This window comes from Rana temporaria, chromosome 2 (assembly GCF_905171775.1).
Source record: "Rana temporaria chromosome 2, aRanTem1.1, whole genome shotgun sequence".
NCBI lineage: Eukaryota > Metazoa > Chordata > Amphibia > Anura > Ranidae > Rana > Rana temporaria.
In genome coordinates, this window is record NC_053490.1 from 105,590,605 (window position 1) to 105,608,610 (window position 18,006).

Consider the following 18,006-nt stretch of genomic DNA (forward strand, 5'->3'; position numbering starts at 1 on the left):
TTTATTAAAAAAACAAAAAATAAATAAAAATAAATGTCTCCAAAGTAGATCCAACGTCAATCATGAGCCCGCTGCTACACCGACCCGAAAAAGAAAAAAGTTTTGCAGCCGGCGAAGGCTCCAACAGGTCTGCTGTCTGACAGTTCTTTGATAGCTAAGGGTGTGCTAGGTCATTGATGTCACAGGGGGCGGGGCCCCCTGTGACGCCACTGGTTGGCACTGCCCCATGACATCAACAACCCAGCACACCACAGTTGATGAAGCCAAAAGAGGGGATGGGGTCTACCGATGGCCGATCCGAATTTTAACTAGAAACTGAATACACAAACTGAAATTTATTTCAACAAATTTCATTGTTGAATTTCAATGCATCCGAATCTCAGAATAACCCAAAATGTATATTCAAACCAAAACAAATTGCACGTGTCTACCAGCAACCCCATTCAGTGTTATGGCAATGCATAGTTCCAGAGGTTCTAACTCCCCCCTTCTATATCCAAAAAATAAAACAATAAAGCTGGATTTCAGCTCTAAATTAAATCAATCTCTTATTAGTCCACCTACTTATATACTAATATCTTCCCTGTTCTCACCCATCATTCATGTGTAAGCTGGTTGGTAATGTGTAAAAAGTAATCCCATGCTGTCCCTTGAAAACTAACAGCTAATACAGCAATCAGAAAATAGCTAGGAAAATGTGGAAAATAAAGTGTAGCGCTAAATCACAATATCTAGACAATGAATGAATGATCCAAAAGAAAAAATATGGGATGTTAATCCCTGAAAACAATAGTGATCTGATATAAACGTGATTGTAATATCCTTATAAAGTGCAAATATATACAGAAAAAAACTAATAGTCCATATAGATAACACTTGAATGTCCACTGTGTATCAAGACCAAAAAGGTATTTTGAAGAAACGTGAGTTTAAAGTGAGCTAAAAGTTCAAAGCATCATGCTGGCATCCCAACGGTGAACGCAGACAAATGTTTGAAGTGAGGGGAATCACCACCGATAAGATGAAGGTCAAACAGGCTTGTGTTGACACCCAACAAACTGACTGAAGGCTTGAAATTACTGGACCGAAAACATCAGACTATCCCTGGAATGGCGATCTCCATAGGAAATGGTTACGTTGGCGACGATGATCAGGTTCTCACAAATACAGCATAAATGTTCAAAGAAAGAAGAACAAAAAAGGGCCACATAGCGTGAATGAAAAGAGTTTAATGTAGCTATAAAACTTTCATTTGGAACATCAATAAGCGCTTTGGTTTACATGTGTGTGTCGGCAGTGAAGTCCTTTCCGACGCGTTTTGTCTCCTTAGACATCGTCTGGGGTAAGCTGGTTGGTAGTCTGTGTTGGAGCTTATATAAGGTTAGTTACCTCCTCTCCCTCACATGACAGGGTTTGGGTCCAGTGATTGACCACTAAGGCCCAAACACTGCATTCTGAGTGGATTGAAAAGGGGTTATATGCTTCCCTATAGCTGGAAAGAACAGGTATTACTTAAGGCTCTGGCAAACCCACAAAGCAGCAATGGAGCGTGTTGAAGGTGAAAATTGGTGGAAAATGAGTGGTGTTATTAAGAAAACCTGTCATTTTGCACTGAATAGTCAAAGTTCCTCACGTTCTACAAGACAAAACCCTGGGTTGACTAATGATTGTTTAACAATGATTCACATTTATTAAACTATTTAATAAAAATAGAATTTCAGTATCATGTGTTGCAGTTCAAAGAGTATTTCAAAAGAAAGTACAGTTTTATGTCTGATCACCCTAGATTCCTGTATCTAAAGCAGTGTTTCTCAATGAGGGTGCAGCGGAACCGTGAGGCACTGTTTGGATTCCCCTGGGTTGCTATGAGAACAGGACACAGTCTGGCCTGTGGGAGGGCCTGTGATGGGGGGACTGTGTGATTGGGGGCTCTGTGATAGGGGGACTCCGATGTGAACAGGGACTCTGAACTGATGGGAGGAACTCTGATGTCAAACGGGGCTTCTGATGTGAAATTAATTCCATCAAGGCATTTGTATGCATCATCCCAGGCTCAAGCTTCCCACTAATAAGTAAAATGTAAGTTTTGTTACATTTAGTCTGGTATGTCTCCAGATTGTGCCTACCTAAAGGGTGCCATGACCGAAAAAAAGGTTGAGAATCATTTTGTGTGGCAACATATGCTACTTTATCTTCAGTCACAGTTCATTTTTCCTCTTCCAACCATTAGAGGGGAACGTGCATAAATGAAAGTGCTGTGAGAAGTCAACTTGCAGTAAAAATTTACCTGCAGGTCCATTTTTCTATAATACCTCAGAATAAATGCTTACCAAAACACCAACATAAAGAGAACCTATCCATGGACCTACAATGAAAGGGGGACCTGGTCAGTATGTCTTTTTGTTAAGCATATGGAATGCTTGGTGCAATAAAGAGGTTACCAGAGAGGACGTCTACTGACTAGGGATGAGCTTAAGGTAATACCACTGCTGTTATACTTGACAACTTCTTACTGTCAATGGTTTTTAAGGACGCTGACGGGTGCAGGCACTACTGAGTCCTTAAAAACCAGTCACGTGACCAGTGTAATTCACGTACATGGATGGGAATCCCTGGGCATGTAAGCAAAGAAGCTGGGGATAGTTAAAAATGGGGATGTTTGCTTCCCCATAATTCATAGAAGGCCCTTCAGGTCTGGTAGCAATTTTAAGGGATACCCTACACAAAAAAACACATGAGGTCCCCTCAAAATTCAATATCAAACCCCTTGAGTCTGGTATTGATTTTAAGAGGGAACCCCATGGAACAATCAAGAAAAAAATATGATCCCCCTCCTAAAATTCAATTCCAGACCCTCATCCATCCAGAAAAGACCTACCCCCTCCCTTGAACCATACCAGACCACATGATTTCAACATGGGGGGCACATTGTCTGCATGACAGGGAAAAGGCCATTGTAAGCTACTGCTCAATGTTGAAGGCATGTGGCCTGGTATGGTGTGAGGAGGGGAAGATGCATGCTTGTTTATCCCTTTTACCAGGCCTGCCAGGCTGCATGCTTGGATAAGGGTACAGATTTTTGGAGGACCCTTTTCTCTTGATTTTTTTTCAGGGCTTCCTCTTAAAATTTAGACCAGACTTGAAGGGCCTGGGGTTCCCTATTAGCATCTATACCAGACTCATCTAGGATAAGGTTCTATTATAGATTAAGGGAACCCCTGCACTTTGTGACTACAACGTGACTGGGAGTTGTCATTTTGCTAGCAATTTAAACATACTTTCTTCTTTCTAAATGTCAGTGTTTCTGTAGTTGGTTTTATATATTGCAATAAAATTAAAGAACATTTTTAAAAGCTGCACAGTTTTAACACCTACTGGGGCTCATTGGCTGCATGGGCTATAGCCTGGAACTTTAGCCTTTAGAAACAGTTGGAATTTCACATTATTATTTTAATCTCTGACTTATAAAATACACTTGAAAGTGATTCAAGTGGTAGTTGAAATTGATAATTACTAGATTTGATGGGAATATTGAAATGTTGTTGATCGTTTCATCAAACAGCTGGATTTCTCCATGAACAGCCAGCATTAAGGAAGTGTTGTCTGAGAGATTTTATAGCAACCAATCAAATTCCAACCTACACTGCAGCATAACAAGTAGTGAATGAGTGTTTAGAACTGTCGTGACTTCTCTGAGTTACTGGGAAAGGTTCTTCACCCACATGTTTTTATTTAGAAGGCCCTCTTGTTGTCAGCCATTACAGGCCACATAAGGGTTATCAGTTACATTTGGAAGCACTCCTCTTTGGATTACTAGACAAGGACAAACTTGGCTGTGTTTTAGGCTATATCAGCCTTCACCATTCCCGGTTTTTGGGGAGTTTGTTTGTATTTACAATACATGAAGGTCAATTCCTTTATATGAACCAAGATATACCCTATATTAACTGTCCCTTTAACAAGTTACACCTGTAGCTAGTTACAATATTCAGTAAGAAATTTAAACACGCAAAGTCCAAAAGACATTCTAACAATGAACCAAAAAAAAAAAAAAGCTGTACCAAGATCCGTCTTCCCCCAAGCCATGGCGTAGCTGGCTGAAGCCAATCAGAAGCTAGAGTGTGGCGTCCACAGACGGGTTGTTCATTTGCAGTGCTGGGCGTGATTTATCTGTGGGATATAGGCAGAGGAGAGAGGATGATGAGGGCCATTAAAATGTAGGGCGATGCTTTTTATGATTGAAGTCTGTATTACAGCGGCCATAAAGCAAGGCAGCGAGCGGCCATTAACATTTCCATCATCAGATCTCGCAGCCTGTCACAAGCGCATAACTCATCTTTACTGCGCCGCTCTATACGCCGGCCTGATACTATGTCTGAAGAGATACGCAGCATTCATGGAAAGGTGGGGGAAGAGCTTTGCTTGGGATGTAATGTCCTTCACGGAATTATTCCCCTATTCTAACCAAACCCTCTTTCCCCGCCCCCCCCCCTCCTCTTCTCAGCCACACAATCCTTCACAATCCAGACACATGGGGATGTTCTCTCAGGCAGTGACAGTGCGGTCCTCCATCTAATGCTCCCCTGCTGATCCACATCACCCTGAAAGACTGAGGAGAGGGGACAGCTTCTAACGCAGCACCCACCGCTCACTCGGCTAACAGGGCTATTCTAGAAAAGCTTTAGGTAATATCTATAGCAATTTAGGGTCTTGCTTTCCTTTTTTACACTTGCTGTAATAAAATGACACTTGCAAGTTGACTGGCTGCTATATGCAACATCTCCTTCCTTCCCTCTTCCATAGAGACACCAAACATATGCATTACTGAAAAGAGGGACATGGATTTTGATTCAACAGCGGTTCTGTGCTACATGATTTACTAAACTGACTTACAAATGTTTTATGCCAAGAGGTTAACACTTATTGCCATTTATCTGCTTTGGCACTGAGGCTCAAGTTCTTTCTTTCTTTTTTCTTTCTCTTTTGTTCCTTCTCTCCTACGTTTTGTGTATTTTGTGTATCGGTCTTTCATTCTCTCTCTTTGTTTGTTCTTTTTTTCCTCTCTATTTTTCACTCTTTTCCCATCTCACTATCTCTTTCTTTCTTATTTTTGTCTTTCATTCTTTCTCTCTTTCTTTTTGTCTTTCATACTTTCTTTATATGGTTAACGTTTTCAATGGAATTCTGAAAGTTCTTGACTAGAGAAAGGCAAAATAACCCCCAGAACTCTGATTAAAGTGGACGATTCCACTCAAAGGTGTTTTAACAACGTAATATCTGATGCCAGGCAGCAGTACCATCATACAGTCCTTTCAAATCATAACTCTGGATATCATTCATTTTAAGAAAACATTCAGTGCCATCCCAAATGCTGTCACTGCAGAAGTAACCTCCTATCCTTTATAGCAAAGGAAGCTGCCATCTTAGCCTCTGTTTGATCTCCAGTTGGCATGGTACTGCACATGTGATTAGCCATGACAGCAACCATTTGATGGCTTGACAGTTCAGTTGAGAGACAAAATAAACACATTAGTAAATGTTACAGTTATCATTCAAGGCATTATTAAAATGGTCGAAGGAGCCAGGCCAAACAGTGACTGCATCCATTTGGGTGCAATCACTGTTTAGGTATTTAGGCAGCCTCTTGTGCTGTGGCTGTCAGAATACAATAGCCAGCAGGGGAGATTCCTCCAACCACGCTGCTGACATGGATGGTGGAAACAACTGATTTCTACCAATTAGCCTACAGGGCTGAATGAGAGAAATTTAAACACGTATGGTTAGCTTAAAAGAGCCAAAGCTTGTCCGTTCTGCTCTCCTGTGACTTGTTTTCAGCAGACAGCGGGCTAAAGCCCGCTGTCAGCTGACATCACAGAGCTGGTCCAGGCTGCTCTGGTTGGGATTCACTCAGATTCCTGGATTGGCACCCGACTCAGCCTGAGCCAGCTACTCCTGCCCCCTACATAGCCCAGCACTCCAGTGAGCGGGGCTGGGGGGGGGGGGGAAGGCAGAGTAGAGAGCCAGTGACTGACATAAACTAGCTCTCTGCTCATGGAGCTTTGAGAACTGATGCTGCATCCACTTAGTATGATTTATTTAAAAAAAATCCAAAACTTCTCTTTCAAGGCTTCTTAACCCCTTCCTGCTGCCGCCTCCCAGGCCTTTGAGAGGTTCTAAATGCTGGGAGGCAGAGGCGGCATTCCGATCATGTGACTGCTGTGACAGCAGTCACATGATCGGAAAGTTACCGATCACAAACATGCATCTGGAGCTTTCTGGTTACCATGCTCAGAGAGCACAGGGAGGGCACTCTCAGCAAGGTAATGTGTTATATATGCGGCTGCTCAGCGTTAAAACCCACCCGCTGAGAGGCTGTATATATGTGTATGGCCAGCGGGAAGTGGATATAGACAGTGGTCCTCAGACTGTGAGATCTTATGTATGAAACATCATTCCTTAAAAAAGTTCTAAAGTCTAAAAAATGTTTACCTTAATGCAAGGATTGTTTTTTTTTTTTTTAGGTATCAGCATACCCTCTCACCCCCCCTTTTACTTAACTGAGCCCTCATTCGATCCAGCGCCATGCACGTCTGCAGCGCTTCTCTCCCCTCACTTCTGGGTCTTGCTGGCTTTGCTGGGGCACCGGAAGCCATTGGCTCCCAGTGCTGTCAATCAAAGTCAGTGACATTGGATTGGGGCAGGGGTGGGTCCAGCTGTCTGTGTCAATAGATGCAGGGGCCGGGCCCCCTGAGTGAATAAAATCGAGTGCCCCCATGGGAATCGTTTAGGTAAAGTTTAAACTGAAAACTGCCTGTTTCTCACAGCGGAGCTGGACACAGTTTGCAGGTCTCTTCCAAACAAAGCAAAAAAAAAGAAAAAGAAAAGAAAACCTCTTTTCCCCTTTAACCAAATTTGTTTTATTTTTTTTACCAATACGGTCTGTAGAACTTGCACAATTTCAAGTACAGCCTAAGAGGTGAGATGATGCAGCCCATCTTGCATGTGTGAAAATTGCATCACCACTGGCCACCCAATGGCTGAAGCGCAAAAACGTCAACAATGGAGGATGCTTCAATGAAGGGGAAAAGTAGCAGCAAAGGGGAGCATGGAGCTGTTATTGTCAGAAAATAAATAAATAAAGTTGCCATAATATGCAAATATAATATGCAAGTGCTCCAGCAGAACCACTTCCAATCAGTTCCACCTTTAGATTGTTATTTTATGCCTCTGCCTATCATTAACCACATAAAGAAACACTTTCTACGCTGATAGAAAACCCCTCTTGTCAATTGTACAGTCCCTGGGATTATAAATTCATCTGCCAGATATCCACGTATTATTACATATTAACTGTATTGCCTCTAAATTGCATTTTTTCCAACTTATCATTAATACAGATACCTACCAACTCTATTCTTGTTTAGTCGTTTCTTGTCTGGCATTGTGTCTCTTTTCTTTCTTTGTGTAATGTGCCTTCTTATTGATAGTCTAGAACAGTGGTCTCCAAACTGCGGCCCGAGGGCCGAATGTGGCCCTTTGCTTGCCTTTATCCGGCCCTTGGAGCAGTATCCCTCCCAATGATACGAGACCCTATTCTGCCATCTGATACTGACAATGGAACACCATTTCTCCCACTGACACCACTAATGGGGCACTATTCCTCCCTATGATACCAGCAATGGGGCAATATTCCTCCCCCTAATACCAGATGTTTACTCCCACTGATGCCAGGAAAGTTTTCACTCCCGCTGGCCAATGTCCGGCCCTCCAAGAGTCTGGAGGACAATAAACCGGCCCATTGTTTAGAATGTTTGGAGACCCCTTGGGCTTGGGCCAGATGCGGCCCTTTGCTTGTCTTTATCTGGCCCTTGAGGCATTATTCCTACCATTGACACCAACAAACGGGCATAGTTCCTCCCACTGACACCAACTATTTCTCCCCCAAATACCAAAGGTTGGACTTTGTTTACTCCCACTGGGCACAGTCCAGCCCCCTCTGAAGCCTGAAGGACAGTAAACTGGCCCTTCCTTTAGAACATTTGGAGACCCCTGGCCTAAAAGTTGATGTGGCCTACCTAAGCATAAGATGATCTAGCATTACAAAGGAAACAAAGGAAACAGCAGTAACAGGCATTTAGAAAATACTTATTACATGCTGGCTAATTTCTGCAGTTAATCTGTGTATTACGAGGGATGGGAAGAATAGTTCTAATCCCTGTTTGCCATACTTAATGTCACCTGCATCACAGAGAAAAGTTGTAGCAGGTCCATGATAAAAAATTAAATAAAAAAATGAAGATTAAGTTTGGCACTGCTCATCAATTTTATTGAGAGATCTGCCATCTATGGATACCACGTGTCTCTCTATCTGTGTCTGTTATTTTTCTGCGTTCTTTCTCAGTACAATTTGTCTATAGAGTGGTAGCCAATAGCTTCTGACATTATATTGTTTATTAAAGGTGTGAAAGGCAGGAAGCCTTTTCACAATGTAAATTTCTATCTCTATTTATGCCTGTCTCCGTTCTCTTGTTACATATGCACGAACTAGTCAATTTGTTTGAGGCAAAGTGCAGTGTCAGTGCTGGTTAGGAGGAAAGAATTACTGTCCCTGTGAGACCGAGCGTCTCCTGGGTAGCATTAGTAGCTAGAAATGGCATTCCAAGTCCAATTCCTTATTCAATTTTTGCGATATGGTAATATTTATTATATATTTATTAAGGGGATTCTAAGGTGTAAGGCTGCTTCATTACTTTGAAATATTGGCTTAAGCGCTCTTTGAAGAATATCCCTAACGAATGCAATGTGATGTGCCCCCATAAAAGCCACTCGAGTGTGAACACACAGACCCCCAGACACACAATGTGAAGACACAATGTGCAGCTTGGTAACTTGCACACAACAATTCCCAGTCATTCCTTCACACACACAGATGTGCTTTATGTCTTTGGTCTCACACTTCTATTGCGTGTTTAGAGAGAAGTGGAAATTTCTTGGAGTATAATTGAAGCTACTAGGGGTTTAAGGTTCACTCTATTATGGTGGAGCCTGCTGCAGCTGTACAAGAGTCTTCTATACAGCCGCAAGGAGACTAAACATGGCCACCTGCCAGTACAGTGTGAGTGGTAAGGCAGACACCACCTTATGTCATTTTAGAGAGCACACTGAAATATTAACAAAAGGCATTTTATAGCATGCACAGGGGCAGACTGACCATTGGAAATCTCGGGCACTGCCTGAGGGCCCCATGCCACTAGGGGGCCCCATCAGGGTTGCCAAGCTCAATAAAACCAGGTACAGTATGTAAAAATCTGTGTTTTTTTTACATCTGTCCCTGATATGTCCAAACCCGACATGCTTTTGATGTGAAAATCCTGAGATTTTAGCTGCCCTGCCTATGCAATGCCTCCTGGCGTGGTGGCCATCTGTAAGCCCGGGGGCCCCATAATCTTCTATTGCCCGGGGGCCCCATGAGTTGTCAGTCCGCCCCTGAGCATGCATGTCACATCAAAACCGTATTGTCTTCAAAAAGGCATCTATACCATATGTATACCTCCCAACTTTTGCACTTGACAAGGAATGACAACTTTTCTAGGGGCAGAATGTGGCATGCACAGTGCATCGTGGCAAAAAAAGTTAGGGTGGCCAGCGAAAAGTGAGCATGGCCATATCAGTGTGGTATCAGGATATACCTGCAGCAGCTTCGATAATAACCCAGCTGGCATTTGAGGATTTATAACAGAAGAAACACATTCAAAAAAGTATTGTTTATTAACACACACTGTTTAATTTATTTACATTGCCCCTTCTATTTCTGAATGTGGATGATGGCACTGTAATCATAGATCCCAACTGCTACTGATTTCGAGGGACTGTCCCAGATTTGGAACAAAGTCCCACTGTCCCTCTTTCCTACTCATTTGTCCCTCATTTTGGTCTATCTATTTCTGATCTATATAGTTGTATATAAAATGCACTATTTATCTTTCAAAAGGTGTTTCCCAGTGCTGAATCTTTCATCCAATAAATTGTTGGATTTGTACATTTCAAAAACCAATAAAAATGAATAGTAGTGGTAAAAAAGCACTTGTGGGATTAGCTATTTATTTTTAAAAAACTTTAAGGGAGTGGCAGAAGGGGTGTCCTATGCCTATATACTTTTGCTAATAGGTGTCCCTTGTCCCCATCTCAAAACATTGGGAGGTATGCTGTAATTATTTTAATAAAAAAATAAAATAAAAGTACCTTTTTTCAAATCGATATACAGCTTTCACATGACCCAGATCTTTCCCAGCTTTTCAGTAGGGGAACATAAGCAGGAGGAGAGTCTAGTCCTCTGCTGCTGGTCACATGTTAAAAAAAACAGCCTTTGGATTACAGAGTACTAATAAAAAATTAATAACAATAAATTGTCATACAAATATATACAGTATCCCACAAAAGAAAGTACACCCTGCACCTTTTTGTAAATATTTTATTATATTTTTTCATGTGACAACACTGAAGAAATGACACTTTGATACAATGTAAAGTAGTGAGTGTACAGCTTGTATAACAGTGTTAATTTTCTGCCCCCTCAAAATAACTCAACACACAGCCATTAATGTCTAAACTGCTGGCAACAAAAGTTAGTACACCCCCAAGTCAAAATGTCCAAATTGGGCCCAAAATGTCAATATTTTGTGTGTCCACCATTATTCTCCAGCACTGCCTTAACCCTCTTGGGCATGGAGTTCACCAGAGCTTCACAGGTTGCCACTGGAGTCCTCTTTCACTCCTCCATGACCACATCATGGAGCTGGTGGATGTTAGAGACCTTGCATTTCTCCACCTTCTGTTTGAGGATGCCCCACAGATGCTCAATAGGGTTTATGTCTGGAGACATGCTTGGCCAGTCCATCACCTTTACCCTCAGCTTCTTTAGCAAGGCAGTGATTGTCTTGGAGGTGTGTTTGGGGTCGTTGTCATGTAGGAATACTGCCATGCGGCCCAGCCTCCAAAGGGAGGGGATCATGCTCTGCTTCAGTATGTCACAGTATATTAACAACTTAACCCCCGGACCATATTGCTGCCCAAAGACCAGAGCACTTTTTGCGATTCGGGACTGCGTCGCTTTAACTGACAATTGCGCGGGCGTGCGACGTGGCTCCCAAACAAAATTGGCGTCCTTTTTTTCCCACAAATAGAGCTTTCTTTTGGTGGTATTTGATCACCTCTGCGGTTTTTATTTTTTGTGCTATAAACAAAAATAGAGCGACAATTTTGAAAAAAAATTATATTTTTTACTTTTTGCTGTAATAAATATCCCCCAAAAATATATAAAAAAACATTTTTTTTCCTCAGTTTAGGCCGATACGTTCTTCTACATATTTTTCGTAAAAAAAATCGCAATAAGCGTTTATTGATTGGTTTGCGCAAAAGTTATAGCGTTTACAAAATAGGTGGTATTTTTATGGCATTTTTATTAATATTTTTTTTTTACTAGTAATGGCGGCGATCAGCGTTTTTTTTCGGTACTGTGACATTATGGCGGACACTTCGGACACTTTTGACACATTTTTGGGACCATTGCCATTTTTATAGCGATCGGTGCTATAAAAATGCATTGGATTACTATAAAAATGCATTGGATTACTATATAAATGCCACTGGCAGTGAAGGGGTTAACACTAGGGGGCGGGGAAGGGGTTAAGTATGTTCCCTGGGTGTGTTCTTACTGTGTGGGGGGGGGTGGCCTCACTAGGGGAAATCACTGATCTTCTGTTCATACGTTGTATGAACAGAGGATCAGCATTACCCCCCCTGACAGGACCGGGAGCTGTGTGTTTACACACACAGCTCCCAGTCCCCGCTCTGTAACGAGCAATCGCGGGTGCCCGGCGGCGATCGCGCCCGCCGGGCACACGCTCGGGACTCGGGGGCGCGCGCGCCCCTAGTATCCTGCGAGAGAGCCGACGTAGAGCTACGGGCTCTCTCGCAGGGGAGCCAACCTGCCGCCGTAAAACGACGGCGGCAGGTCGGCTGTGTGTTGAGTTATTTTGAGGGGACAGCAAATTTACAATATTATACAAGCTGTACACTCACTACTTTACATTGTAGCAAAATATTATTTATTCAGTGTTGTCACATGAAAAGATATAATAAAATGTTTACAAAAGTGTGAGGGGTATACTCACTTTTGTGAGATACTGTATATATGATTAGAGTTGTTCATTATAATAGTACTTATATACTCATAATAACAATTATCCCTATTGTTATTTGTTCCCTGCTAAAGTAAGCCTTTTTTGTCTTTGGTGACCACTGTCACCAGGACTAAAAGTGAGAGAAAATCCAAAATGTTTAGTAGTCATCAGAAGAAGAATAGAGGGGAAATCTGTCAACAAGGACACTAGTTCACGTGACAACTGTCTAGGAGAGGATTTAATTTACTTTAGAGAGATTTCCTCTTTCCTCCTGCTGTGTCTTTGAGGTAGCAAGGAATAATCTCCTCAGTGAAACACAGATAGCAAAAAAAAACAAAAGAAACATGTAAGGGGTTTTACATTTTCCCTACTATAACCAAAATTGAAAATATATTGGCATATATATATATATATATATATATATATATATATATATATATATATATATATATATATATATATATATATATATATTAGCCAGTTTTAAGTGGAAGAGTGGGTTTGATAATAAAGTTTCAGTACCTCCCCCCGAAACAGGGCCTCTGTAAATAGAGGGGTTTCCTTTCCTGTGAAATTAATCAGTAAACTAAACAAAGTAATTGGGAGCAGAGGAACTAATGCAACCTGCATACCACATTAACCATACATATATAGATGCACAAGAGTATGGAAATAAGATAAGCTTTATATAAGAAGAGATTAATAACAGTACATATATACAATGTACAAACAGGTATTATCAGAAAAGGAGTCAACAAAAGAGGAAACAGCAGACCCGGACAACAAGGGATAGTCAGGGGATAAGCCAAAAGGTCGGGGCAACGAGCAGACAAGGGTAGTCAAAGAACACGCCAAAGGTCAGGGTATGAAGCAGGCAAGGATAGCCAAGAACAAGCCAAAGACGGTAAACAGAATCAGACGTAGCGAACACAGCAAGAAGCACACAGTAAGCCAAACACACAATATTGATCAGCGAGGCTTGGCTGCAGTGCACAGGTTAATATAGTGTTCCCAGTTAGAGGCTGGGGTGGAGCCATGCTTGAGGGAAGATTACTTAAGCAGACAGATGAACAGGGTCGGTGCTCGTCCTCCAAGCTGAACACAACAGAGAGGTAAGCAGACAGACATGAACATTACTGCAGACTCATGACAGTACCCCCTACTACGAGGCCTCCCCCTCCCCCGCTTGGGCCCTGGCTTGGAGGGAAACCTCAGATGAAACCTCCTCAAAAGACGAGGCGCAAAAACATCAGATGCAGTGATCCAAGACCTCTCTTCAGGACCAAACCTTTTCCAATGCAGGAGGTACTAAAGAATGCCTTTACAGAGCTGGGAATCCAGAATTTGACTAACCTCGTACTCCTGATTATTCTCAGAAACCAGGGGCCGTGGTAGAAAGAGGACGAGAGAACTTATTAAGGACTAAAGGCATCAGAAGGGAAGCATGGAAGGAGTTTGAGATTTTGAGGCTTTTAGGAATCTAAAGTTTGAAACAAATCGGATTCAGCGTAGAATTTATAGAGTATGGGCCAATGAATCTTGGAGCAAACTTTAGAGAAGGAACCTAGAGCTTGATGTTTTTTTTTTCTTTTTTTTATCCAACAAAAAGGTTTTTATTGATGAAAAGGTGGTATACAGCTTATGACATCTATACATTGTACAGCATAACCAGACAAACAGCCATCAGAAACAAAATACAGCATTGAGATTACTTGAACATTGTCACCTCTTCCACATTCCACAACTTCACATACTATGGTACTCATCCCGCATTCAGTCCCAACAATCTGCCCATGACCAGGTCCACCGGGGAAAGCCCCGGTGCATCCAGCCACGGAGCCCATAGGTTCTCATATTTCTGAGTACTCCCCCTATGTTGATAAATAAGCTTCTCCATATGTAACATATCTCCTATCTTAACAGTCCATTCCCTCGAAGTCGGAGGATTCTCAGATTTCCAGTAAAACATAATTAACTTCCTAGCCTGGAATAACACCCTATGCACAGCCTCCCTCGTATACACCTCCTCCACATACTCCTCCAATAAGCCCAATAGACAGACCCTGGGGTCCACAGGTATAGATACCCCAAATACAGAGTTAACAGTACTCACTACCTCAGCCCAGTATTTATGCAGTTTGGGGCATCTCCACAGGAGATGGATAAGATCCCCATGGTCACGCTTGCATCTAGTGCATGTATCAGTAGTTTGCATCCCCATCAGCTGCAATTTATGCGGCATATAGTATACCGGGAAAATTATATATAGCTGTGTGAGCCGCTGGGCCACATTCAATGAACAGGTGCTCATCCCTTGGAATATCTCCTCCCACTGCTCTCCATCCAGTTGGCCCACGTCCCTTTCCCATTTTTCCCTCACCATGATTGTATGCTGCCCCAAGAAGTTCTGTAATAGGATGGCGTAACATTGAGAGATAAATCCCTTCGAAGACACAGCATTACCAAGGAGACTGAACACAGGGGTTGGCGACAAATGCCACTCAGAAGACCTACTCTGAGCCCTTACTGCGTGTTGAAGCTGCAGATACTGGAAAAGCATTAAGGACGGAAGCCCATATTCCGCCCGCAGATCTGCAAACAGCCCAATGTCTAAATATGTGTTTAATATGTGTGATCCCATATAATTTCCACCTAGTCCCTATCTGTAATTTAGCCAGTTCCGTGTAAGTATCATTAAGCCGTAGGGGGCTATATTCAATGTATCCATCAGCTTGTTGAATATATTTGCATTTAATCCACACTTTTTGTATGAGGTTATACGTAGGGTATTTCTTATTTGGTTTGGCGAAAGCCAAGGCTTCCAGTGCCAATGGTGACGGGCCCCTCCCCCACCGTGTGAAGCATCATTCCCCCTGGAGGAGCCAGACGGCTCACTCCCGAAGCACCCCACCAGGTGCTGCAACTGCGCTGCCAGGTAATACAACCACGGGTTGGGCAGTGCCAGCCCGCCGTCGTATTTGGGCCTCTGAAGATGCTCCAATTTGATCCTGGGCGGCTTATTCTTCCATATCAGAGACCTGAAGATGAAGTTCACTATTCGAAAAACTTTTAGAGGAATTACCACCGGGGCATTGTGAAGACAGTAAAGCAATTGCGGCATTAAAATCTTTACCAGATTCACCTTGCCTGCTACCGAGATGCAGAAAGTTGTTCCACGACTTGACCCATTCTCTAAACCTCTGGAGCAGGGGGGAAATGTTCAAGTGGCTAAAATCTCTCGGGTTGGCCGTTACATGAATCCCCAAGTATTTAAAGGAGGTTGTGACTGGTATGGAGCAGGATGAAGTCACCGGCCCGGATTCAGAAAGAAATGACACCGACGTATCTACTGATACGGCGCGTAAGTCCACGGATGCGCCGTCGTATCTATGCGCCGTACCCACAAAACTAGATACGCCTGAAAATAGGCTTCTTCCGACCGACGTAACTTTCCTACGCCGGCGTATCGTGGGCGCATATTTACGCTGGACGTATCTGGCGCTCCTATTGATTTCCTATTCAAATATGCAAATGAGGGGGATACGGCGATTCAGAAACGTACGTTTGGCCGGCACAGGCTACGCGCGGTGCGCATAAGCTGTACGTCCGGCTTAAAGTTACCCCTCATAAAGCAGGGGTAACTCTGCACCAGACTTTCACAGGTCAGCTGGAGAGCAGCTGCAGCAGCACCGTAACGGACGAGCTGAGCAACCACACTTGCAGGACAACACATCTGTATGCGAACATGCCAGGGGCAGCCGTGGTCATAGCACTACTGCATCTACAGGCACGGAGGAGGGCACGGGAGAGGATATACCGCACTAGCATGAACGTCTTTGGCATGGGTGATTCGGAGGTGTATCGCATCTTCAGATTCAGCCCTGCTGCCATCCTGGAATTAGCCACAACCCTGCATGATGACATCACCAGCCAGACACATTGCGTACATGCAGTGCAGCCACTAGTCAAGGTACTGGCAACACAGTATTTCCTTGCAAGTGGATCTTTTCAGCGTACAAGTGGAGTCGTGTCTGGGATGTCACAATCCAGCATGAGCAGATGTGTGCACCAGGTTGTCCCCGCAATCCTCAGATGCATGTCCCACCATTTCATCAAACCCACCCATGAGCATCTGCGGCAGAAGGCAATGCAGGATTTCTACAGAATCGCAGGATTCCCACGCACCGTGGGGGCCATTGATTGCACACAGGTGGCACTACGGCCCCCCCAAGCTACAGAGCACATATACTGTAATCGTAAGCATTGGCATTCCATCAACGTACAGGTGATAGCCGATGCCCAATGCCTCATATGGCACGTCCGTGCCAAACACCGTGGGGCCAGCCACGACAGCTACATATACCGTCAAAGCACCTTCCCAACAGAATTCAAACAGAATGTGTACGGGAACAGCTGGCTGGTTGGTGAGTGACATGGGAGTCAGGCATGACTGTCCGACCCCATAATGCAGACATCACGAGGGGCACATGCACGACTAACATCCTCCTGTCTTTTCCCTTCCAAGTGACTCTGCATATGCACTTGGGCCCCATCTCATGACTCCATTCCGGAATCCCGAAACCAGAGGAGAGAGAAAATACAATGATGCACACATACGTACCTGTGCAGTGGTGGAACGCACATTTGGCATCCTGAAGTCCCGTTTCCGATGCCTGGATAAGTCCGGGGGGACACTGTTGTATTCCCCAAACTTTGTGTGCCAGATCACCGGTGCATGTTGCGTGCTGCACAACTATGCCATGAGAAAGGGCCTGGAGATTGACATACGTGATGACCTGACCCCTGAACCACACAGTCCCCCCCTAACCGAGGCTACCCCATCTGCTGAGGGAAGAGCAGTCAGGAGATGCCTCGTGGTAGGCATCTTTGCACGTTAAACACACACATTCATCATGGCACAAGGAGAATGCATGCATGCACACCCCTGTGGTCCTTAGCTTACACACACCACATCCACCTCACATTGGATTAGTCCAAGTCCACCATGCAGGACTTGGGAGCAGCAACGTCGCGCCAAGGCCCCAATGGTGTCGCTGTCCATTCATACCACATTCACACGGTCGTGGGGATAACCTCACACCTTACTGGCAGGTATGTCACCCCCACATTCACACACCAGTCACACTGTAGCCTGCACTACTGACCGTGTGCATACACTACATCAGTGGTCTCAAAGTACCGGCCCGCGGGCCATTTGTGGCCCGCGGACCAGTTATAAATGACCATTTATAACTGGCCCGCAGGCAGGGTGGAAGTGAGGGGAGCAGGAGCTGGAGCCATCTGGTGGTGAGCCGTTGGTATTACAAGTTATTACCACCAGATGTGAGCTGGCGCCATCTGGTGGTGGCCGTTGGTATTACAAGTTAAGCATTACAAGTTAAACAGCAATTCTAATGTCATTTTACACTATTTTCACTGCCATATTCTTCCCTCTAAAGAAAACCCCCAAACTTTATATATATTTTTTATCCCAACACCCTAGAGAATAAAATAGCGATCGTTGCAATACTTTCTGTTACGCCGTATTTGCGCAGCGGTCTTACAAGCGCACTTTTTTGGGAAAAAATTACACTTTTTTTAATAAAAAAATAAGACAACAGTAAAGTTATCCCCATTTTTTTTAATATTATGAAAGATAATGTTACGCCGAGTAAATTCATACCCAACATGTCACGCTTCAAAATTGTGTCCGTATGTGGAATGCCGACAAACTTTTTTAACCTTTAAAATCTTCATAGGCGACGTTTAAAAAAATCTACAGGTTGCATGTTTTAAGTTACAGAGGAGCTAGAATTATTGCTCT

At 43.5% G+C, this 18,006-nt stretch overlaps 1 long non-coding RNA gene across 1 annotated transcript; it reads left to right on the forward strand.

Moving 5' to 3' along the window:
- Positions 1–4,493: 4,493 nt before the first annotated feature.
- LOC120928543 lies at positions 4,494–7,400 on the forward strand. Its single transcript, XR_005747216.1, has 3 exons — positions 4,494–4,685; positions 4,804–4,912; positions 6,946–7,400. It is a non-coding gene; the product is annotated as an uncharacterized LOC120928543 (long non-coding RNA).
- The last annotated feature ends 10,606 nt before the right edge of the window (positions 7,401–18,006 follow it).